Source organism: Choloepus didactylus, chromosome 17 (genome assembly GCF_015220235.1).
Source record: "Choloepus didactylus isolate mChoDid1 chromosome 17, mChoDid1.pri, whole genome shotgun sequence".
Classification (NCBI taxonomy): Eukaryota; Metazoa; Chordata; class Mammalia; order Pilosa; family Megalonychidae; genus Choloepus; species Choloepus didactylus.
This window is the reverse complement of record NC_051323.1, coordinates 28282336-28308872: the sequence shown is the minus strand read 5'-3', so window position 1 is coordinate 28308872 and position 26537 is coordinate 28282336. Positions and strand designations below refer to the sequence as shown.

Sequence of the window (26537 nt, the reverse complement as noted above, 5' to 3'; positions counted from 1 at the left end):
TCTAACAATAATGACATGAAGCTGGAAATCAGTAACAGGCAGAAAACTGGAAAATACGCAAATACATGGAAGTTAAATAACACAGTCTAACAAACAGTGGGTCAAAGAAGAAACCGCAAGGAAAATCAGTAAATGTCTTGAGAGGAATGAAAACGAGTACATATCAAAACTTATGGGATGCCGTGAAGGCATTACTGAGTAGGAGATTTATAGCCCTAAATGCATACATTAAAAGAAGCAGCAGCTAAATCAAAGACATAATGCACAGCTGGAGAAACTAGAAAAAGAACAGCAAACTAATCCTAAAGCAAGTAAAAAGAAAGAAGGAAAGATTAGAGCAGAAACATATGAAATAGAAAAAAAAAAAAAAAAAAAACAGAGTTCCGGCAGAGAGTATGGGCATTCCACAGGCCCTTCGCCCCTTCCAGTGCTTGAGTTGGGGGGCCCCAGAGGCAGCCTGTGGCCCCTGCCCTGTGGAGACCAGAGCTCTCATGGCAACTGCCTACGGGCCTGGTCCAGGCCCTGAGGCAGTGGCAGAACCCTGCCTTCTCCTCCTCCATGACATCTTGATGACAGCAGCAGCCCCTCTTGAGTCTTGATCCCACAGGCCGCCCAGTTCGGGAGGCATGCATGGCAGGGAGAGAGGAATGGAAACTCCCCGAATGCCACAGAGGGCTGCCAGGGAACTTGAGGGCCCAGAAGGCAGGCCTGCATGGACCCAAGTTCAGCAGAGATCTCTTCAGGCCACGGAGCTGTGCAGATTCAGGACCTGGTGTGATCACTCTGTCCCAGTTGGACGATATGCCACCTCGTTCTGCCAAGAACCAACAAAGGCCTTCATGGGCCTGGAAGGTGAGCAGAGCACTGGACAACAATGGGTAGATCAGCTGGCGGGCCACTGGGTGGTTTGTCTTCATTCTACCAGAACTTGCTTGATATTGTAAGAGAGAAATAGTAGACTAACATGCCACATTTGTCCAGTAAGAAGTGCCCCTCTCACCCTTTCGGAAGATTTGCTGGCCATTTATGGAAAGCCCGGGTATATAACATGAAAAAGCAACTTTGCCCCCAACCTTTTAAAAGAAAACTTTTGCTACATCTAAGCTTTCTAGATGCAGAGGTTGCCAATGTATGTTAGAGTTAGAAAGTCACGTCTTTTAATGAACATTTGTTAAAAAAAAAAAAAAAAAAAATCACGGACAGAAGTTCTATTTCAAAGACATGACTTTGAAATAGAATTCAGACTGCCTCTGGAAGCAACATACATCTACAGATTGTTCTGTTGGTTGGAGGACATGGAGCAGAAGGCTGACAAAAGGAAGAGAAGAAGGTTCCATGCTAGACTGGTCATATTTAGAAAATATTTCCATATTATAACCATTTTTTTGTGTGCCTATTTTTTCCTCACTACTCTATATATAGTTGACAATGTTAAGTACTTTTTTGAAATATCTCCTCTTCCTAGATGTTCTGAAGTACCTGACTTACGTTAAAAGTAGAGGTAGTGGAGGTGCCGGACCGGGGGGATTGTCAGTATTTAAACAGACCACGCCATGCGTGAGTACAAGCTAGTGGTCCTTGGTTCAGGAGGCATGGGCAAGCCTGCTTTGACTGTTCAATCTGTTCAGGGAATTTTTGTTGAAAAATATGATCTAAAGATAGATGATTCCTAAAGAAAGCAAGTTGAAGTAGATTGCCAACAGTGTATGCTCGAAATCCTGGATACAGCAGGGAAAGAACAATTTACAGCGATGAGGGATTTATATATGAAGAATGGCCAAGGGTTTGCACTAGTATATTCTATTACAGCTCAGTCTACATTTAATGACTTACAGGACCTGAGGGAACAGATTTTATAGGTTAAGGACACAGAAGATGTTCCAATGATTTGGGTTGGCAATAAATGTGACCTGGAAGATGAGCGAGTAGTTGGCAAAGAACAGGGTCAGAATTTAGAAAGCCAGTGGTGTAACTGTGCCTTTTTTAGAATCTTCTGCAAAGTCAAAGATTAATGTTAATGAGATATTTTATGATCTGGTCAGACAAACAGAAAAACACCAGTGGAAAAGAAGTAGCCTAAAAAGAAATCATGTCTGCTGCTCTAGACCCACAGTAAAGCAGCAGCTCTGAGCCAGATTACAGGAATGAAGAACTGTTGCCTAATTGAAAAGTGCCAGCATTCCAGACTTCAAAAAATAAATCTGAAGAGGCTTCTCCTGTTTACATATTATGTGAAGAATTTAGATCTTGTATTGGTTTGCACAAATTCCCTGGAGAAAAAATTGCTCTATGTGTATCTCTTGGAAAATAAGACAATAGTATTTCTCCTTTGCAATTGCAGTTGTAACAGATGTGAAAATAAATATACTTGGCTCTAATATGATTATACAAAAGAGCATGGGTGCATTTCAAATGTTAGATATTGCTACTATAATCAAAGGATTTCATATTGACCTTTTTATCACGATTCTTCCCTGTCAAGCACTAAAAAGTTGAACCATTATAATTTATATCTGTAATGATATCGATTATGGAATTTCCCCTCAACTCATTACAGCAGATAACTTTTCTGAGTCATTGGCTTCATTTTATATTTTAAAAATTATGAAATATCATTCTGTCATTACATTCTAGTTAAAATTGCCTGTGCACAATGCTTTGAAAAAATGGGTCTTTTATAGGGAAAAAAAACTGGGATAACTGATTTCTATGGCTTCAAAGCTAAAATATATAACACACTAAATCAACTCTAATATTGCTTCTTGTGTTTTACTGCCAGATTAAATTATCGCTTTTATGGATGATTAAATTTTGGTACACTAAAAAAAAAAAGAAGAGGTAGTAAAAGAACAAATCATGCACTTCTAAACATTTAGAGAGACTAGATATTTCAAATAACATATATAATATATAAAATATAATATATATAATACATGACATATTATATTGTTAAATAAAACCGCACACACATAGCAATAGTTACAATATGAGGTATTTCCTAAACATGACCATCTTGGCCTTGAACCCTTCCCTCCTCACTTCCTGTTCTTCACCAACAGTTCAGCAGACAAATACAGGCAAGTGTAATGCTTACAGGTGGTTAAACAAATTCATACCCAAAAGTCATTTACAGAAGATAGGCTTTCCAATGAATTTCAACACAAAGTATACAAAACATGCTAATTTTACTAACTCTACTTTGTCACACATTGACAACCTCTTTCACTATTTAGAGACTACATATTGCAAAATTAGGAGTCATTTGTCCATTACATACACAATTAAACAGCTAAAGAAAATGCACAGAACATACAGAAAAACTTTTGTCTGAAATTGTCCAAGTTCAAACACATTAACATATTACCTTTTGCAATTGCTTCCCTTCCACCTCCTCCAAACCACTGAATGAACTGCTCACAGAGATGGTTTAACAATCCCATTTTGAAAAGATACTATTTCCTATGAATTTGAGGAAAATAATATTTACAGAGTAATATTTTACTTTCTTCTACTTTCAACATACGTTGGGCACTTCTAAACATCTAGACAGACTAGATTTTTCAAATAAGGACTAGTTTGTCCACTATATACAGAGAAGTCTGAATAAATTGCACACATGTAACAACAGTCATAATCTGAAAGTATCTTCTAAATATGAAAGTGTCTGAAACTGTCCTCTAAATATGAACATTCTGGTCTAGAACCCTTCCCTCATCTCTCCTCTACCAACCCTGTGAGCTAGAATGCTCAAAATTTCAGAAGACAATCTTTCCTAGAAATTTTAACACAAAATGTACAAAATGTATTAGTTTACTAATTCTATTTTTACCATACACTGGCAACCTCTTTAACATTTAGAAGACTAGATGTTATTAATTAGGATGTGTTTATCCATAATACATACTATATACACAGCAAAATAAAATTAAATGCATGAATATAGGGATGATTAATCTTGCCTCATTATAAACACACTGGTATAGAGCCCTTTGCACTTCCTTCTCCCTCCTCCCCCAAACCAGTGCACAAAATGTGTACCACTCAGAGAAGTGGTTTGACCATGCCAAAAAAACCCCCGCAATATTTCATATGAATTTTAACAAAAAGATGTTTTCAAAATGTGTTCTTTTACTACCTCTACTTTTAACAAGTCAGGCACTTCAGAACAACGAAAGGAGGTATTTTTAACAAGTACTTAGCATTGTCAACCATAGAGAGTTGTTAGGAGGATAACACTGTAAATAGCTTTTAAAATTTGGTGGGAAATATTGTCTTTGGGAATTGAACTGTTAACCACCTCTGAACATTGTACTTTTGTACTTTTTGCTGGTTTCAAGGAAGTGGGAGGGAAGAAACTGCAAAAGTTGTTTTGCTAATGTGTACTAGAAAATTTCTGATCATTCATTTCCCTGTATGTTATGTACATTCATTTAACTTTGCTGTACTGTATATATTGTGTATATATGGGACAAATGAGTCCTAATTTTATAATATCTAGTCTCTAGATATTAAAGAGGTTGCCAATGTATGACTAAGTACAGTTAGTAAACTAGCACATTTTGTACACTTTGTATTAAGATTCACATAAAGGCTGTCTTCTGAAAATGAATTTTGGAAATGAAATTGTAAAACCACATCTAAGTGACACATGTGCCTGTAACTCATCCACTGGGTTTGTGATGGAGAGAACGGAAGAAATGAAGGGCTCAACACCAGAATGCTTCTATTTAGAAGACAATTTCAGATAAAACCATTGTTTACATGTGTAGTTAATTCAACACTACTGTATATATAACAGAGAAATTTATGTCGTTATTTGAAACATCTAGTGTTTCTAGATGTTTAAAAGTGCACAAAGTATGTTAAAAGCAGAAATTTTTGTAGATATTGTTTCGTTAAAGTTCAAATGAAATACCTTTTGAAAATGGAATGGTCAAACCACCTCCAGAGCAGTACAACTTATGTTTGGGCTGCTTCAGGGAAGAGGGAGAAAGTCGTGCTAAAGGCTCAATGCCACTAAGTCCACAGTTAGGCAAAATAAACCATCATCCTATATGTTCTGTGCATTTTATTTTACTTTATTGTGTATATAGTGTATATAATGAACAAATGAGTCCTAAGTTGTCAGTGTATGAAAGAAGTACAATTAATAAACTAATACATTTTATATATTTTGTGTTAAAATTCATAGGGAAGACTTCGGAAAACAACATAATTTTACTTGTAGAAGAAAAGTGTTAAAATCCCCTCTAAGCAAATGTTCTTTCATGAAATGCATTGAAGATACCATATTAATGCAAGCTAGGAACATGATGAGGGAAAAAAGTAGTTACTTTAGGTTATTTGTTTTTCTTAAATCTTTGCTTTGTTCAGTTTGAAAGGTGTTTTTTGTTCTGCGTTGTTTTTAATTTTTGATTCTGTTAAAAACTAGATGAAATAAAAATAAGTAAAAAACAAAAGTTAACATTTAATAAATAATAACCTGATGGCAAAAAAAAAAAAAAAAAATCCTCTCTAAGCATTGCAGATGTAACCACCTGGGTTGACAGATAGAGGTGAGAAGGGGAAGAATTTTAGGACAGAATGTTCCTATTTAGAAGGCACTTTCAGATTACATCCTTTGTTATATGTGTGTGGTTTATTCAGTGCCACTCTCTGTATTGTGGACAAATTTAAGTCCTTATTTGAAACATCTAGTTTTTCTAGAAGCTTAGAAGTATACAACAAACTATAACCTATAACATTCTTTGAAATATGTTCTCTAAATACTTATTAAATCATATTTTGAAAGTTATCACTGTTATGTAAATATGTTAAAGTTCACAATAAAAATGCATTAAAAGGGGGTCAGGGTATGCTGGAGTTCTGTGTATGGGGTCTGTATTGTTTTTGCAACTGTTCCTGTAAGTTTGAATTTATTTCAAAATAAAATAAAACAAAATAAAAATGCATTAAAAAAGTATACAACATATGTTAAAAGTAGAGAGTGTAAAATAATATTTAAATATTTTTTGTTAATATATAGTAATGGCTATATTTGGGGAATGGCATTGTTAAACTAGATGTCTTGGAACATTATGCTGATGGGGGGGCTGGGAAGGAAGTGCAGAGGAAAGGATTCTTTGCTGGCGAGTTGTCAGACAAGTTCAGATTGTCTGACCATTGTTCTATATAGGCTGTGTATTAAAGGACAAGTCCTAATGTCCAAAGTATACTGAAAATAGGGGTGGTAAAATAATCCCTATATAAATGTCCTTGCATTAGTTTAGAGGAAGGACTGTCTTTTTGGAGTGACATTGGTTAATCTACCTCTGAGAGTCAGACGTATTTCTGTACTTAGTTACTGAAATGGTGGAAGAGGAAGAAGAGGAAGGGCAAAGGAAAGGGCTCTGTCCTAGTATCTCTATATCTAGAAGACAGTTTTAGATTATAACCATATTTCTATGTGAATTTTTTATAAAATACCTGTGTTTATTGTGGATAAGGCTAATTTTTATTTCACTACATCTAAGCTTTTTAGATATCTTGAGATGACAATGTATATAAAAAGGTAGAGCTAGTGAACTAACAAATTTATAAATATCTTTTTGTTAAATAAATAAGCATCTTTGACATGGAATTGATAAACCACCTCTGAGCAGTATGTACCAGGACTTGATCATAAAGTTGGCAGCAGAGAGGTAGAAGGAAGTGCAGGTGGAGGGATGTATGCAGATGTGTTCATATTTCCATTTTGATGTAAACATTGTATGTGTGCATCTCTTGGCTGTGCCACAGGAAAACACTGTTAAATAATTCGATGGAAACATACCTTCTTGTTAATATTTCAATATAGATCTAATGAGTTCTCGTTTTTTTAATTGAGCATTATTAGGAATGCAGTACTTGTAACTCTGCCAATATTTATGAAGGCCTGTTGCCATTTTTGTCTTTTATGAAATTTTTGACCCCAAGAAAAGCAGGAATACATTTTTTTCCCTGACTGAGTTGGTGTCATGTATTCTTGGTTATCACAACTCTCACGACTTTGGAACTTTGAATTGGTAACTATTCTTGAAAGAGCATGATACATTCTGTATGATCTCAACCACATAAAAATGTATGCTTAGTTATGTATATATACAAACAGGACCTAGAAGGATATGTCAAACTGTAAACTGCTTGTGATTCTGGATGACTTTTATGTTCTTTGCTTCTTGTGTTTTTCAGTTTTCTATATTACACTATTAACTAAAAAGTTTGAAAAGAATGTTATTTTGAAAACCTTTAAAAAAAAAAACAATAGAGAGCATTAACACAACCAAAAGTTGGTTCTATGAAAAGAGCAATAAAATGAACAAGACTTTAGCTACATTATCATGTAAAGATATAAAATCAGAAATGAGAGGGAAAACATCACTACTGACTGAACAGAAATAAAAAAAGGATCATAAGAGGATAGTATGAACAACAGTACGCCAACAAACTAGACAAACTAGATGAAACGGACAAATTCCTAGAAACATATAAATGACCTACATTGGCTCTAGAAGAAATATCAGATCTCAAAAGACCAAGTACAAGTAAAGAGATTGAATGAGTCATCAAAAAACTTCCCAACAAAGAAAATCCCAGGACCAAATGGCTTCACTGGTGAATTCCACCAAACATTCTGAGAAGAATTAATATAAGTCCTGTTCAACTGTTTCAAGAAATTGAGGAGGAGGGAAAACTACCTAACTCATTCTATGAGGCCAATATCATCCTAACACCAAAACCAGTTAAAGATACTACAAGAGAAGAAAATTTCAGATCAGTTTCTCTTATGAATTCAGGGATGCATATTCATAATATGCAAAATATGTGCAAAATCCATATAAATCAAATCCAACAGCATATTAAAAGAATTATACAGCTGAAAGAATTATACCTGAAACTGTGGAACTGTAACCCATAACATTCTTTGAAATTACCTATATAACTACTTGTTAAATTGTACTTTGAAAGTTATCATCCTTCAGTATATATGTTACATATCACAATAAGGAAATAACTGAAATTCTGGAACTGTAACCCATAACATTCTTTGAAATTTGCTCTCTAACTACTTGTTAAATTGTATTTTGAAAATTATCACTGTTCTGTATATATGGTAAATTTCACAATAAAAAATGTATCAAAAATAAAAATAAAAAATAAAGAATTATATACTATGATCAACTAGGAATTATCCTAGGTATGCAAGGGTGGCTGAATATAAGAAAATCAATTAATGTAATAAATCACATTAACAAAACAAAGGGTAAAAAACACATGATCATCTCAACTGATGCAGAAAAGGCATTTGACATAATCCAGCATCATTTCTTGATAAAAATTCTTTGAAAGATAGGAATAGAAGGAAATTTCTTCACCATGATAAAAGGTCTATATGAAAAGCCCACTACTAACATCATACGCACAGTAGAAAGACTGAAAACATTCCCTCTAAGATCAGGAACAAGACAAGGATGCCTATTGTCACCACTGTTATTCAACATTATACTGAAGTTCTAGTCAGAGCAATGAGGCAAGAAAACAAAATAAAAGGCATCCAACTGAGACAGGAGGAAACAAAACTGTCCTGTTTGCAGATGACATAATCCCATATACAGAAAGTCCAGAAAAACCTACAACAAAGCTACTAGAGCTAATAAATGAATCAGGCAAAGTGGTGGGGTACAAAATCAACACACAAAAGTCAGCCATGTTTCCTTGCACTAGCAATGAGCAACCAGAGGAGAAATCAAGAAAAAAATTCCATTGCAGTAACAACCAAGAGAATCAAATACCTAGGAATAAATTTAACCAAAGATGTAAGAGACTTATACACAGAAACCTACAAATTTTTGCTACAAGAAGTCAAAGAAGATCTAAATAAATGGAGGGACATTCCATGCCCATGGAATGAAAGACTAAATATTGTTAAGATGTCAATTCTACTCAAAAGGACTTATAGAAAAAAAAAAAAAAAAAAAGGACTTATACATTCAATGCAATCCCAATCAAAATTCCAACAGCCTACTTTGCACAAATGGAAAACCCACTTATTAAATTTATTTGGAAAAGTTAGGGCCCCAAATAGCTAAAAACATCTTGAAAAAGAAAAAAGAAGTCAGTGGACTCACACTTCCTGACATTAAAAACTTATTTCAAAGCTACGATGGTCAAAACAGCATGGCACTGGCCCAAGGAGAGATACGTAGACTAATGGAATCAAATTCAGAGTTTAGAAATAGACCCTCACATCTATGGCCAACTGATTTTTGACAAGGCTGCCAAGATCACTCAACTGGGAAATAGTCTCTTCAACAAACAGTGTTGAGAGAACTGGATATCCATATACAAAAGAATGAAGGGGACCCCTATCTCATAACTCAGAATGGGTCAAAGAAGGGGCAGGGCAAGATGGCAGCGTGGTAAGGTGTGAAATTTAGTTATTCCTCTAGGGCTGTTGGTAAATAGCAAGGCACAGTCTGGAACAATTGTGACCAGACACACATCATACACCAATCTGGAATCACAGCGAGGAACTATAAGTTTCCCCAGCCAGGGGCCTGGAGCTCATCCCCCACTGGCACCGTAGGCTGTCTTGGAGCTAGTTCCCCAAAAGAAAAAGTAGTAGTCTCTGCTGAGAGCAAAGAGGGTGGCTCAACCAGCCTCCAACTGCAGAATTAATTTAAAAATTTGGACTGCTGAATAAAATCTCTGAGCACAGATAAATTAAGATCAAGCATGAAAGGAACCAGGAGGTTCTGCACTGGCAGAGAGGAGGCAGGGCTAGCAACGACAAAAAAAAAAAAAAAAAAAAAAAAAGACAAAAGACTTTTGGAGCTGGAGGGGCTCAGGATACTGGAAAAGGGCTGAGACCCAAGAAAAGGGGGCACATAGAAACGGGAATCAACTCCAGCTCTTGAATGGCAAACCCAGGGATCTGGGGTCCAACTCTAAAAAGGGTTTTTGGTTTGTTTTTGTTTTTTGTTTTTTTCTGTCTTTCCTTTCTCTGTTTCTTTTCTTGTTTTTTTTTTTTAACCTTTCAATAGCCCATTAGAGCTGCGGGGGCTCTCAGGTTTCAGCACTGTCCCAGGCAAAGGCGGAATTAAGATATGTCTGAGAGTAACTAGTCAGGTAAAGGAGATAATTCCCTAAAGGGCATATCTTCCCCAAGAAAAGGAGGGCGAGGCTCAGCTCAAGAGGCAGCCCTCCTTCAGAGAACTCAGATCTGAGGGGCTGGCAGAGACAGAGGCTGCTGAGAATTAGAGGTACTGCATCTCTTTATGTCTATAGGGAGCTGTGGGCTGACAACTGCCACCTGCTGGACAGGATAGGAAAGCACAGAGTCTAGAAACTTCACATGAAGGTCTGACAACCTGCTGTGAATCATTCTCAGAGAAACCTGATATGGATTACATCCTCCTCCAGAGACCTGGACTTCTCTGGACTAAGAAAATCTGATTGGGGTTGATCATATCTTGGGAGAACCCTTAAAGAAAAGGTCTCATATAGGCAGGAAAAGAACCAGAAAAACAAGAGCTGAAAAGTTCTGATCAATTAAACAGAGGGCATGCTAAAGATCTAGAATTAGTGGAACTGAATGCCAAAGAACAGATAGAAAACAAAGCCAACCAAAAGGAAAACCTTAGGTAAAAGAGTGTAAATGATTACCAGAATAAACTAATCAAGAAAATCAGAAGCCTAGACAGCAAAAAGTCACAAGTCATACAAGAAAGGACAAAGAAATGGACCAAGAAAAGGAACAAACTAACACTTCAACTGAGATACAGGAATTGAAACAACTAACTAAAGAGGTTCAAATAAATCTTCTAAATCAAATCAACGAGCTGAAGGAAAATGTGGCAAAAGAGTTGAAGGATATAAAGATACTGGGTGACCATAAAGAAGAATTCAGAAGAAAAAAAAAAGGCTCGGAAAATGGTGGAGTAGGTAAGATGGAGTAGGCTTCTCCTCCATGAAGGAAATTAGAGAGGGGGTGGAGAATGCCGAGGACCATGGTTTGAGGTGTGAGCAACCACAGAGGGACTCCTATAGTACCTGGAGGGTACGTGGATGGAAAGGTGGAGAGACTGCGCCTGGAGGAATGATATAAGTTTCTTCAGGTGGGACAGTGGCGAAATGGCTACCGGGCAAGGGAGTGGGCGGCGGCTTTCCTCTCCCATGCACCCACATTAATAATTACACCTGGGGAGATAACCCTCCAGAGGCACAGGACCCAGAGCTCCCATGAGAGAACCCAGGAGGCACCCAGTATTGACTGCATTTACTCTCCCCCCACTCTTCTCTCCAGGGAGTGCACAGGCAACAAGCAGGGATAGGACAGAGCACCACACAGAAGCACCAGGAGCTCATCCCACACCCCACAGGCTTGTGGGTGCACAGCAGGCAGGGAGTGGGGCACATTTGAGCTGGAGAGTGCCCCTGAGGGAACTCCCTGCCAAGCTATACAGGGCCTGTATCGCAACCCCAGGGCAGGTGGCCCCCAGTGCACACTGAGAACTGATGCACTGATTGGAACCATACCTGGTCTGGACCCTACCAAGCACACAAGCAGAAGTTTGGGAAGGCTGGTTGAGAGTAAGAGGTGGTTCATGAGTGCCACCTGCTGGTAGGCCAGGGAAAGGACACTCAAGTAAGCTGTAGCTCTGAAAAATTATACATAAATGCTCAAAAATTCCTGCAAGTCCCAAAATAATATTACCAAGATAAGCAAATGTCCAGAAGCCAACAGAAAATCATAAAGCATCTGAAGAAACAAGAAGATATGGACAAGCTAAATGAACCAATTAAAAAGCTTAAAGCATAAAATTTGGAGCAATTAATTAACAAACTACACAAATATCCCAAAAAAAACTTGAAGAAGATGATAAAGACATAAAGGACATCAAAAAGACTACATAAGCATAAAGAAGAATTTGAAAGAGCAAATTTAATAATAGCAGATCTTATGGAAATTAGAGACACACAACAGCAAATTTGAAGACGCAGAAGAAAGGATAAGTGAACCAGAGGACATCACAATTGCATGTGAACACACAAAAGAACAAATGGTGAAAAAAATTGAAAATTTTAAAATGGATCTCAGGGAAATGTTGGAAAACATGAAATGCACAAATATAAGAATCATTGTTGTCCAGGAAGGAGAAGAGTAAAGGGCTAAGAAGAGTGTTGAAGACATATTGGGGAAAACTTTCCAACAGTTCTGAATGATATAAATATGCAAATAAAGGATGCCCAACGAACTCCAAATAGAATACATCAAAGAAACCCACTCTGAGACATACACTGAACAGACTCTCAAATGCTGAAGAGGAGAGAATTCTGAAAGTAGCAAAAGAGAAGTGATTCACCACATACAATGGAAACATATAAGACAAAATACTGATTACTCAGTGGACACCATGGAAGCGAGCAATGGTGACATATTTAAGATTGTGAAAGAGAAAAATTGCAAGCCAAGAATTCTTTATCCAGCAAAGCTCTCCTTCAAAATTGAAGGAGAGTTTAAAATTTTCACAAACAAATGCTGAGAAAATTTGTTAACAAGAGACCTATCCTGCAAGAAATTAACTAAAGGGAGTTCTATCACCTGAGGAAAAAAAGAAAGAAGAGAGAGGTCAGGAGAAGGACACAGAACTGAAGAGTATTAATAAGGGTAACTTAAAGTAAAAAAAGAGAGGGGGGAAAAATAGATATAACAACTAAAAACTAAAGGATAAGAAAACTGGTTCAAGCACTCCCTTCACAATAATAACTTTGAAAGAGAATGGATTAAACTCTCCAATTAAAAGACACAGACCAGTAGAATGGATTAAAAAATATGACCCATCAATATGCTGTTTACAAGAGACTCAGACCCAGTGACACAAAGAGATTGAAAGTGAAAGGACGGAAAAAAATATTTCACGCATGCTACAGTCAAAAGAAATCTGGGGTAGCAATACTAATATCAGGAAAAAAACTGACTTTAAATTCAAAAATATCAAAAGAGACAAAGAAGGACACTACGTATTACTAAAAGGGACAATTCACCAAGAAGAAATAACAATCATAAATGTTTATGCACCCAATCAAGGAGCTCCAAAATACATGAGAAAAACATTGGCTAAACTGAAGGAAGCAATAGGTAAATCTACAATACACCACACTCTTCTACCGATAGAACAACTAGACTGAGGACCAATAAGGAAATTGAAAACCTAAACAATTTGATAAATGAATTAGACTTAACAGACATATATAGATCATTAAATCCCAAAATACCAGGATACACGTTCTTCTCTAGTGCCCACGGAATGTTCTCCAGGATAGGTCACAAGCTGTGGCACAAAACAATTCTTAATAAATTTAAAAAGATTGAAATTATTTAAAGCACATTCCCTTACTATAACAGAATGCAAGTAGAAATCAACAACCACCAATGAACCAGATCTTTCACAAATATATGGAGGTTAAACAATACATTCCTAAACAACCAATGGATCAAAGAAGAAATTGCAAGAAAAATAGGTAAATATCTAGAGATAAATGAAAATGAGAACACAACATATCAAAATCTATGGTTTGCAGCAAAGGTGGTGCTGAGAGGGAAATTCATACCTACAAATGCATATATAAAAAAGCAAGAATGAACTAAAACCAAAGACCTAACTGAACAACTGAAGTGGCTAGAGAATGATCAGCAAACCAACCCTAAAGAAAGAAGATAAGAAATAACAATGATTAAAGCAGATATAAATGATATGGAGAACAAAAAAAAAACCAAAACATAGAATAAATAAAACCAAAAGTTGGTTCTCTGAGATGAATAAGATTGACTGACCCTTAGCTAGACTGACAAAGTAAAAAAGGGAAAAGATTCAAATAAACAGAAACAGAAATGAGAGTGGGGTAATTACTATGGATCCTTAAGAAATTAAAAAAAAAAATCATAAGAGGATACTATGAACAGCTGTATGTGAATAAGCTACACAATTTAGAGGAAATGGACAATTTCCTGGAAACACATGAACAACTTAGACCGACTCAAGAAGAAATAAAAGACTTCAACAAACAATCACAAGCAAAGAGATTCAATCAGTCATCAAAAATCTACCTATAAATAAAAGCTCATGGCCAGATGGCTTAACAGGGTAATTTTATCAAACTTTCCAAAAAGAATTGACACCATTCCTGCTCAAACTCTTTCAAAAAACTGAAGAAAAATGAACATTACCTAATTCATTTTATGATGCTAATATCACTCTAATGCCAAAACCAGATAAAGATACTACAAAAAAGGAAAACCATAGGCAAATCTTCTTAATGAATATAGATGCAAAAATTCTCAACAAAATACTTACAAATCAAATCCAAAGGTACATTAAAAGAATTATGCACCACAACCAAATGGGTTTCATTCCTGGCAATGCAAGGAGGTTCAACCTAAGAAAATCAATCAATGTAATAACACATAAACAAATCGAAAGGGAAGAATCAAATGATCATCCCAATAGATGCTGAAAAGGCATTTGACAAAATTTGGCATCCCTTTTTGATAAAAACACTTCAAAAGGTAGGAACTGAAGCAATCCATCACATATAAGGGAAGCTTGATAAGACCATGTACGGATTTCTCTGCAGAAACCATGAAGGTGGGAAGGCAGTGGTATGATATATTTAAGATACTGAAAGAGAAAAACTGCTAACCAAGAATTCTATATCCAACAAAGCTGTCCTTTAAAAATGAGGGAGAGTTTACAATATTTTCAGACAAATAGACACTGAGAGTGTTTGTGAGAGTGTTTGTAGAGACCTGCTCTACAAGAAATACTAAAGGGAGTGCTATAGGCAGATAGGGAAAGACAGAAGAAAGAGGTTTGGAGAAGAGTGTAGAAATGAAGACTATCATGGAGGGTAAAAAAAAAGATAGAAAAAAATAAGAAATGACATATAAAATCCAAAAGACAAAATGGTGGGAGAAAGTACAGCCCTTTCAGTAATAACATTATATATTAATGCATTAAACTCCCCAATAAAAAGACATACATTGGCAAAATGGATTAAAAAACAGGATCCATCTATATGTTGTCTACAGAAGACTCACTTTAGACACAAGGAAACAAATATGTTAAAAGTGAAAGGCTAGAAAAAGATAATTCATGCAAAGAACAACCAGAAAAGAGCAGAGATACCTATATTAATATCAGACAAATTAGCCTTCAAATGTAAAGCAATTAAAAAAGACAAAGAAGAACACTATACATTAATAAAATTGACAATTCATCAAGAGACATAGCAATCATAAATACATATGCACCAAGCCAGAACGCCCCTAACTACATGAGGCAAACCCTGACAACGCTAAAGGGAGAAACAATAATTGAAGGCTTCAACATACCACTCTCATCAATGGATAGAACATCTAGGCAGGGGATCAATAAGGAAACAAACATAATGAATTGTATGATAAATGTACCAGACTTAACAGACATCTATAAAACACTACACCCCACAACAGCAAGATACACATTTTTCTCAACTGCTCGTGGATAGACCACATGTTGGGTAACAAAGCAAGTCTCAATACGTTTAAAAATACTGATGTTATACAAAACACTTTGTCAGATCATAATATAATGAAGTTGGGAATCAATAGCAGGCTGAAGGCCAGAAAATTCACAAATACATGGAAGTTAAACAACAAACTCTTAACCAGTGGGTCAAGGAAGAAATTACAAGAAAAATTAATAAATATCTTGACTCAAATGAAAATGAAAACACAGCATATCAAAACTTACAATATGCAGCAAAGGCAGTGGTGAGAGGGAAATTTATTGCCCTAAATGCCTATATTAAAACAGAAGGGAGAGGCGGGGCAAGATGGCAGACTGGTGAGCTGTATGTTTTAGTTACTCCTCCAGGAAAGTAGGTAAAAAGCCAGGAACTGCGTGGACTGGACACCACAGAGCAATCTGTCTTTGGGCATACTTCATACAACACTCATGAAAACGTGGAACTGCTGAGATCAGCGAAATCTGTAAGTTTTTGCGGCCAGGGGACCCGCGCCCCTCCCTGCCAGGCTCAGTCCCGGGGGAGGAGGGGCTGTCAGCTCCAGGAAGGAGAAGGGAGAATTGCAGTGGCTGCTCTTACCGGAAACTCATTCTACTGATTCAAACTCCAACCATAGATAGACTGAGGCCAGACACCAGAGACTCTGAGAGCAGCCAGCCCAGCAGAGAGGAGACAGGCATAGAAAAAAAACAACACGAAAAACTCCAAAATAAAAGCAGAGGATTTTTGGAGTTCTGGTGAACACAGAAAGGGGAAGGGCGGAGATCAGGCCTTGAGGCGCATATGCAAATCCCGAAGCAAGGCTGATCTCTCTGCCCTGGGCACCTTTCCTTAATGGCCCTGGTTGCTTTGTCTATTAGCATTTCAATAACCCATTAGATCTCTGAGGAGGGCTGTTTTTTTTTTTTGTTTTTTTTTTTGTTTTTTTTTTTTTAAATCCTTTTTGCTTTTTCTAAAACAATTACTCTAAGAAGCTCAATACAGAAAGCTTCAAAGAATTGAAATTTGGGCACGTCAAGTCAAGAGCAGAACTAAGAGAGCTCTGAGACAAAAGGCAATAATCCAGTGGCTGAGAAAATTCACTAAACAACACAACTTCCCAAGAAAAGGGGGGTGTCTGCTCACAGCCACCATCCTGGTGGACAGGAAACACTCCTGCCCATCGCCAGCCCCATAGCCCAGAGCTGCCCCAGACAACCCAGTGTGACGGAAGTGCTTCAAATAACAGGCACACACCACAAAACTGGGCGTGGACATTAGCCTTCCCTGCAACCTCAGCTGAATGTCCCAGAGCTGGGAAGGGGGAGCAGTGTGAATTAACAGAGCCCCATTCAGCCATCATTTGAGCAGACTGGGAGCCTCCCAACACAGCCCAGCAGCCCATAACTGCCCTGGGGGGACGGCACTCACCTGTGACATAGCACAGTCATCCCTCAACAGAGGACCCGGGGTGCACAGCCTGGAAGAGGGGCCCACTTGCAAGTCTCAGGAGCCATACGCCAATACCAAAGACTTGTGGGTCAGTGGCAGAGACAAACTGTGGCAGGACTGAACTGAAGGATTAGACTATTGCAGTAGCTTTAAAACTCTAGGATCATCAGGGAGATTTGATTGTTAGGGCCACCCCCCCTCCCCGACTGCCCAGAAACACGCCCCATATACAGGGCAGGCAACACCAACTACACACGCAAGCTTGGGACACCAATTGGGCCCCACAAGACTCACTCCCCCACTCACCAAAAAGGCTAAGCAGGGGAGATCTGGCTTGTGGAGAACAGGTGGCTCGTGGACACCACCTGCTGGTTAGTTAGAGAAAGTGTACTCCACGAAGCTGTAGATCTGATAAATTAGAGATAAGGACTTCAACTGGTCTACAAACCCTAAAAGAACCCTATCAAGGTCAGCAAATGCCACGAGCCCAAAAACAACAGAAAATTATAAAGCATATGAAAAAACCAGACGATATGGATAACCCAAGCCCAAGCACCCAAATCAAAAGACCAGAACAGACACACCTAGAGCAGCTACTCAAAGAACTAAAGATGAACAATGAGACCCTAGTACGGGATATGAAGGAAATCAAGAAGACCCTAGAAGAGCATAAAGAAGACATTGCAAGACTAAATAAAAAAATGGATGATCTTATGGAAATTAAAGAAACTGTTGACCAAATTAAAAAGATTCTGGACACTCATAGTACAAGACTAGAGGAAGTTGAACAACGAATCAGTGACCTGGAAGATGACAGAATGGAAAATGAAAACATAAAAGAAAGAATGGGGAAAAAAATTGAAAAACTCGAAATGGACCTCAGGGATATGATAGATAATATGAAACGTCCGAATATAAGACTCATTGGTGTCCCAGAAGGGGAAGAAAAGGGTAAAGGTCTAGGAAGAGTATTCAAAGAAATTGTTGGGGAAAACTTCCCAAATCTTCTAAACAACATAAATACACAAATCATAAATGCTCAGCGAACTCCAAATAGAATAAATCCAAAAAAACCCACTCCGAGACATATACTGATCACACTGTCAAACATAGAAGAGAAGGAGCAAGTTCTGAAAGCAGCAAGAGAAAAGCAATTCACCACATACAAAGGAAACAGCATAAGACTAAGTAGTGACTACTCAGCAGCCACCATGGAGGCGAGAAGGCAGTGGCACGATATATTTAAAATTCTGAGTGAGAGGAATTTCCAGCCAAGAATACTTTATCCAGCAAAGCTCTCCTTCAAATTTGAGGGAGAGCTTAAATTTTTCACAGACAAACAAATGCTGAGAGAATTTGCTAACAAGAGACCTGCCCTACTGGAGATACTAAAGGGAGCCCTACAGACAGAGAAACAAAGACAGGACAGAGAGACTTGGAGAAAGGTTCAGTACTAAAGAGATTCGGTATGGGTACAATAAAGGATATTAATAGAGAGAGGGAAAAATATGGCAAACATAATCCAAAGGATAAGATGGCCGATTCAAGAAATGCCTTCACGGTTTTAACGTTGAATGTAAATGGATTAAACTCCCCAATTAAAAGATATAGATTCGCAGAATGGATCAAAAAAAATGAACCATCAATATGTTGCATACAAGAGACTCATCTTAGACACAGGGACACAAAGAAACTGAAAGTGAAAGGATGGAAAAAAATATTTCATGCAAGCTACAGCCAAAAGAAAGCAGGTGTAGCAATATTAATCTCAGATAAAATAGACTTCAAATGCAGGGATGTTTTGAGAGACAAAGAAGGCCACTACATACTAATAAAAGGGGCAATTCAGCAAGAAGAAATAACAATCGTAAATGTCTATGCACCCAATCAAGGTGCCACAAAATACATGAGAGAAACATTGGCAAAACTAAAGGAAGCAATTGATGTTTCCACAATAATTGTGGGAGACTTCAACACATCACTCTCTCCTATAGATAGATCAACCAGACAGAAGACCAATAAGGAAATTGAAAACCTAAACAATCTGATAAATGAATTAGATTTAACAGACATCTACAGGACATTACATCCCAAATCAACAGGATACACATACTTTTCTAGTGCTCACGGAACTTTCTCCAGAATAGATCATATGCTGGGACATAAAACAAGCCTCAATAAATTTAAAAAGATTGAAATTATTCAAAGCACATTCTCTGACCACAATGGAATACAATTAGAAGTCAATAACCATCAGAGACTTAGAAAATTCACAAATACCTGGAGGTTAAACAACACACTCCTAAACAATCAGTGGGTTAAAGAAGAAATAGCAAGAGAAATTGCTAAATATATAGAGACGAATGAAAATGAGAACACAACATACCAAAACCTATGGGATGCAGCAAAAGCAGTGCTAAGGGGGAAATTTATAGCACTAAACGCATATATTAAAAAGGAAGAAAGAGCCAAAATCAAAGAACTAATGGATCAACTGAAGAAGCTAGAAAATAAACAGCAAACCAATCCTAAACCAAGTACAAGAAAAGAAATAACAAGGATTAAAGCAGAAATAAATGACATAGAGAACAAAAAACAATAGAAAGGATAAATATCACCAAAAGTTGGTTCTTTGAGAAGATCAACAAGATTGACAAGCCCCTAGCTAGACTGACAAAATCAAAAAGAGAGAAGACCCATATAAACAAAATAATGAATGAAAAAGGTGACATAACTGCAGATCCTGAAGAAATTAAAAAAATTATAAGAGGATATTATGAACAACTGTATGGCAACAAACTGGATAATGTAGAAGAAATGGACAATTTCCTGGAAACATATGAACAACCTAGACTGACCAGAGAAGAAATAGAAGACCTCAACCAACCCATCACAAGCAAAGAGATCCAATCAGTCATCAAAAATCTTCCCACAAATAAATGCCCAGGGCCAGATGGCTTCACAGGGGAATTCTACCAAACTTTCCAGAAAGAACTGACACCAATCTTACTCAAACTCTTTCAAAACATTGAAAAAAATGGAACACTACCTAACTCATTTTATGAAGCTAACATCAATCTAATACCAAAACCAGGCAAAGATGCTACAAAAAAGGAAAACTACCGGCCAATCTCCCTAATGAATATAGATGCAAAAATCCTCAACAAAATACTTGCAAATCGAATCCAAAGACACATTAAAAAAATCATACACCATGACCAAGTGGGGTTCATTCCAGGCATGCAAGGATGGTTCAACATAAGAAAAACAATCAATGTATTACAACACATTAAAAACTCGAAAGGGAAAAATCAATTGATCATCTCAATAGATGCTGAAAAAGCATTTGACAAAATCCAACATCCGTTTTTGATAAAAACACTTCAAAAGGTAGGAATTGAAGGAAACTTCCTCAACATGATAAAGAGCATATATGAAAAACCCACAGCCAGCATAGTACTCAATGGTGAGAGACTGAAAGCCTTCCCTCTAAGATCAGGAACAAGACAAGGATGCCCGCTGTCACCACTGTTATTCAACATTGTGCTGGAAGTGCTAGCCAGGGCAATCCGGCAAGACAAAGAAATAAAAGGCATCCAAATTGGAAAAGAAGAAGTAAAACTGTCATTGTTTGCAGACGATATGATCTTATATCTAGAAAACCCTGAGAAATCAACGATACACCTACTAGAGCTAATAAACAAATTTAGCAAAGTAGCGGGATACAAGATTAATGCACATAAGTCAGTAATGTTTCTATATGCTAGAAATGAACAAACTGAAGAGACACTCAAGAAAAAGATACCATTTTCAATAGCAACTAAAAAAATCAAGTACCTAGGAATAAACTTAACCAAAGATGTAAAAGACCTATACAAAGAAAACTACATAACTCTACTAAAAGAAATAGAAGGGGACCTTAAAAGATGGAAAAATATTCCATGTTCATGGATAGGAAGGCTAAATGTCATTAAGATGTCAATTCTACCCAAACTCATCTACAGATTCAATGCAATCCCAATCAAAATTCCAACAACCTACTTTGCAGACTTCGAAAAGCTAGTTATCAAATTTATTTGGAAAGGGAAGATGCCTCGAATTGCTAAGGACACTTTAAAAAAGAAAAACGAAGTGGGAGGACTTACACTCCCTGACTTTGAAGCTTATTATAAAGCCACAGTTGCCAAAACAGCATGGTACTGGCACAAAGATAGACATATAGATCAATGGAATCGAATTGAGAATTCAGAGATAGACCCTCAGATCTATGGCCGACTGATCTTTGATAAGGCCCCCAAAGTCACCGAACTGAGCCATAATGGTCTTTTCAACAAATGGGGCTGGGAGAGTTGGATATCCATATCCAAAAGAATGAAAGAGGACCCCTACCTCACCCCCTACACAAAAATTAACTCAAAATGGACCAAAGATCTCAATATAAAAGAAAGTACCATTAAACTCCTAGAAGATAATGTAGGAAAACATCTTCAAGACCTTGTATTAGGAGGCCACTTCCTAGACTTTACACCCAAAGCACAAGCAACAAAAGAGAAAATAGATAAATGGGAACTCCTCAAGCTTAGAAGTTTCTGCACCTCAAAGGAATTTCTCAAAAAGGTAAAGAGGCAGCCAACTCAATGGGAAAAAATTTTTGGAAACCATGTATCTGACAAAAGACTGATATCTTGCATATACAAAGAAATCCTACAACTCAATGACAATAGTACAGACAGCCCAATTATAAAATGGGCAAAAGATATGAAAAGACAGTTCTCTGAAGAGGAAATACAAATGGCCAAGAAACACATGAAAAAATGTTCAGCTTCACTAGCTATTAGAGAGATGCAAATTAAGACCACAATGAGATACCATCTAACACCGGTTAGAATGGCTGCCATTAAACAAACAGGAAACTACAAATGCTGGAGGGGATGTGGAGAAATTGGAACTCTTATTCATTGTTGGTGGGACTGTATAATGGTTCAGCCACTCTGGAAGTCAGTCTGGCAGTTCCTTAGAAAACTAGAGATAGAGCTACCATTCGATCCAGCGATTGCACTTCTCGGGATATACCCGGAAGATCGGAAAGCAGTGACACGAACAGATATCTGCACGCCAATGTTCATAGCAGCATTATTCACAATTGCCAAGAGATGGAAACAACCCAAATGTCCATCAACAGATGAGTGGATAAATAAAATGTGGTATATACACACGATGGAATACTACGCGGCAGTAAGAAGGAACGATCTGGTGAAACATATGACAACATGGATGAACCTTGAAGACATAATGCTGAGCGAAATAAGCCAGGCACAAAAAGAGAAATATTATATGCTACCACTAATGTGAACTTTGAAAAATGTAAAACAAATGGTTTATAATGTAGAATGTAGGGGAACTAGCAGTAGAGAGCAATTAAGGAAGGGGGAACAATAATCCAAGAAGAACAGATAAGCTATTTAACGTTCTGGGGATGCCCAGAAATGACTATGGTCTGTTAATTTCTGATGGATGTAGTAGGAACAAGTTCACTGAAATGTTGCTATATTATGTAACTTTCTTGGGGTAAAGTAGGAACATGTTGGAAGTTAAGCAGTTATCTTAGGTTAGTTGTCTTTTTCTTACTCCCTTGTTATGGTCTCTTTGAAATGTTCTTTTATTCTATGTTTGTTTTCTTTTTAACTTTTTTTTTCATACAGTTGATTTGAAAAAAGAAGGGAAAGTTAAAAAAAAAAAAAAAGAAAAAAGACAAACAAGGAAAAAAAAAAAAAAAAAAAGATGTAGTGCCCCCTTGAGGAGCCTGTGGAGAATGCAGGGGTATTCGCCTACCCCACCTCCATGGTTGCTAACATGACCACAGACATAGGGGACTGGTGGTTTGATGGGTTGAGCCCTCTACCATAAGTTTTACCCTTGGGAAGACGGTTGCTGCAAAGGAGAGGCTAGGCCTCCCTGTATTTGTGCCTAAGAGTCTCCTCCTGAATGCCTCTTTGTTGCTCAGATGTGGCCCTCTCTCTCTGGCTAAGCCAACTTGAAAGGTGAAATCACTGCCCTCCCCCCTACGTGGGATCAGACACCCAGGGAAATGAATCTCCCTGGCAACGTGGAATATGACTCCCGGGGAGGAATGTAGACCCGGCATCGTGGGATGGAGAACATCTTCTTGACCAAAAGGGAGATGTGAAAGGAAATGAAATAAGCTTCAGTGGCAGAGAGATTCCAAAACGAGCCGAGAGGTCACTCTGGTGGGCACTCTTACGCACACTTTAGACAACCTTTTTTAGGTTCTAAAGAATTGGGGTAGCTGGTGGTGGATACCTGAAACTATTAAACTACAACCCAGAACCCATGAATCTCGAAGACAGTTGTATAAAAATGTAGCTTATGAGGGGTGACAGTGGGATTGGGAATGCCATAAGGACCAAACTCCACTTTGTCTAGTTTATGGATCGATGTGTAGAAAAGTAGGGGAAGCAAACAAACAGACAAAGGTACCTAGTGTTCTTTTTTACTTCAATTGCTCTTTTTCACTCTAATTATTATTCTTGTTATTTTTGTGTGTGTGCTAATGAAGGTGTCAGGGATTGATTTAGGTGATGAATGTAGAACTATGTAATGGTACTGTAAACAATCGAAAGTACAATTTGTTTTGTATGACTGCGTGGTATGTGAATATATCTCAATAAAATGATGATTAAAAAAAAAATCAGTTACTCAGGTCATAAAAAAAAAAAAAAAAAAAAAAAAAAACAGAAGGAACAAAAAATCAAGGAATTAACTGTTCTCCTGGAGGAACTAGAGAAAGAACAGCAAACTAACCTCAAAGCAAACAGAAGGAAAGAAATAAGAAAGATTAGAGCAGAAACAAATGAAATTGAGAACATGAAAACAATACAAAGAATCCACAAACCAGAAGTTGGTACTTTGAGAAAATCAAATCAATGGACCCTTAGCTATGCTGAAAAAAAAAAAAGAGGATGCAAATAAATAAAATCAGAAATAGGAGAGGGGATATAACTACTGACCCTGCAGAAATAAAGGAGATAATGAGAGGATATTATGAGCAGCTATATGCTAATGAACTAAACAACTTAAATGAAATGGAAAATTTCCTAGAAAAGCATAAACAACCAACACTGGCTTGGGAAAAAATAGACGACTTCAACAAGCCAACACAAGTAAAGAAATTGAGTCAGTCATCACAAAGATCTCAAATAAGAAAACTCCAGGACCAGATGGCTTCACAAGTGAATTCTACCAAGCATTCAAGGAAGAATTAGTACCAATCTTGCTCAAACTGTTCAAAACAATTGAAGAGGAGGGAAATCTACCTAACTCATTCTGTGAAGCCAGCATCACCCTAATACTAAAGCCAGACAAACATACTACAAGAAATATACTACAAGAAAATTACAGACCAATCTCTTTAATGAATACAGATGCAAAAATCCTCAACAAACTACTCACAAATTGAATCCAGCAGCACATTAAAAGAATTATTCACCATGACCAACTGGGATTTATTCCAGGTATGCAAGGCTGGTTCAACAAAAGAAAATCAATTAATGTAATATACCACAGGAATAAATCAAAACAGAAAAATCAAATGATCATCTCAATTGATGCAGAAAAGGCATGTGACAAAATTCATCATCCTTTCTTGATGAATATACTCAAAAGGATATGAATAGAAGGACCTTCCTCAATGTGATAAAGGCAACACATGAAAAAGCCACAGCTAACATCATACTCAATGGGGAAAGACTGAAAGCTTTCCCTCTAAGATCTGGAACAAGACAAAGATGCTCACTGTCACCACTATTATTCAACATTGTGCTGTAAGTTCTAGCTAGACAATTAGGCAAGAAAAAGAAATAAACAGCATTCAAATTGGAGAAGAAGTAAAACCTTCACTGTTTGCAGAAGACATGATGCCATATGTAGAAAATATGGAAAAATCTACAGGAAAGCAATTACAGCTAACAAATGAATACATCAAAGTAGCAAGGTAGAAGAACAACATGCAAAAATCAGTAGTGTTCCTATGCACTAGTATAAGTAACATGAGGAGAAATCAATAAAAAAAAAATTCCATTTACAAAAGCAACCAAAAGAATCAAATATTTAGGAATAAACTTAAACAAGGCCACAAAAGACCTACACACAGAAAACTACAAAACATTGCTAAAAGAAATCACAGAGGACTTAAATAAATAGAATGACATACCATGTTCATGGACTGGAAGACAAAATATAATTAAGATGTCAATTCTACCTAAACTGATTTATCGATTCAATGCAATACCAAACAAAATCTTACTCTGCAGAAATAGAAAAACCAATCAAATTTATTTGGAAGGGCAGGGTACCCCAAATAGCCAAAAATATCTTGAGAAAGAAAAATGAAGTGGGAGGGCTCACATTACCTGACTTTAAAGCATATTACAAAGCTACAATGGTCAAAACAGCATCGTACTGGCATAAAGTTAGACATACTGACCAATGGAATTGAATATTTAGAACAGACTCTCTCATCTACAGACAATTGGTCTTTCATAAGGTGATCAAGTCAATGCAACTGGAACATAACTGCCTCTTCAATAAATGGTATTTGGAGAACTGGATATCCATATCCAAAAGAATGAAAGAGGACCCCTGTATCACACCTTATACAAAAATTAACTCAAAATGGATCAAACACCTAAACATTAGAGCTAAGACCATAAAACTCTGAGAAGAAAACGTAGGGAAATATCTTAAAGATCATGTAATACGAGGTGGTTTCCTAGACCTTATACCCAAAATGCAAGCAATGAAAGAATAAATAAATAAATGGGATCTCCTCAAAATTGAACACTTTTGTGCATCACAGGACTTTTCAGAAAAGTACAAAGGCAGCCTACGCAATGGGAGATAATATTTGGAAACCACATATCAGATAAGGGTTTAATATCAGGATATATAAAGAGATCCCACAACTCAACAACTCAATTTAAAAATGGGCAGAAGACATGGACAGACTCTTTTCTGAAGAAGAAATACAAATGGTTCAAAAACATATGAAAAGATACTCAACTTCACTGGCTACTAGGGAAATGCAAAACAAAACCACAGTGAAATATCTCACACCTACCAGAATGGCCATTACTTAAAAAAAGAAAAAAAAAAAAAAAAAAAAAAAAAAAAAAAGAAAATTGTAAGTGCTGGAGAGGATGTGGAGAAAGAGGCACACTTATTCACTCTTGGTGGGAATGTAGAATGGTGCAGCCACTCTGGAAGGCGGTGTGGCAATTCCTCAAAAAGCTAAGTATAGAGTCGCCATATGATCCAGCAATCCCATAAGTAGGTGTATACTTGGAGGAACTGAAAGCTCGGACACTAACGGACATTTGTAAGCCGATGTCTATAACGGCATTATTCACAATTGCCAAGAGATGGAAACAGCCCAAATGCCCGTTAACTGACGAGAGGATAAACAAACTGTGGTAAATACATATGACAGGAATATTACACAGCTG

At 37.1% G+C, this 26537-nt stretch overlaps 1 protein-coding gene and 1 pseudogene across 5 annotated transcripts in view; one reads left to right on the top strand and one right to left on the bottom strand.

The window, feature by feature from the left end:
- LOC119512040 (WD repeat containing planar cell polarity effector) overlaps positions 1-26537 on the bottom strand; it is a 521497-nt gene that overhangs the window by 459722 nt on the left and 35238 nt on the right. The window lies entirely within an intron of this gene.
- Positions 1554-2105, top strand: LOC119512046 (annotated as a pseudogene).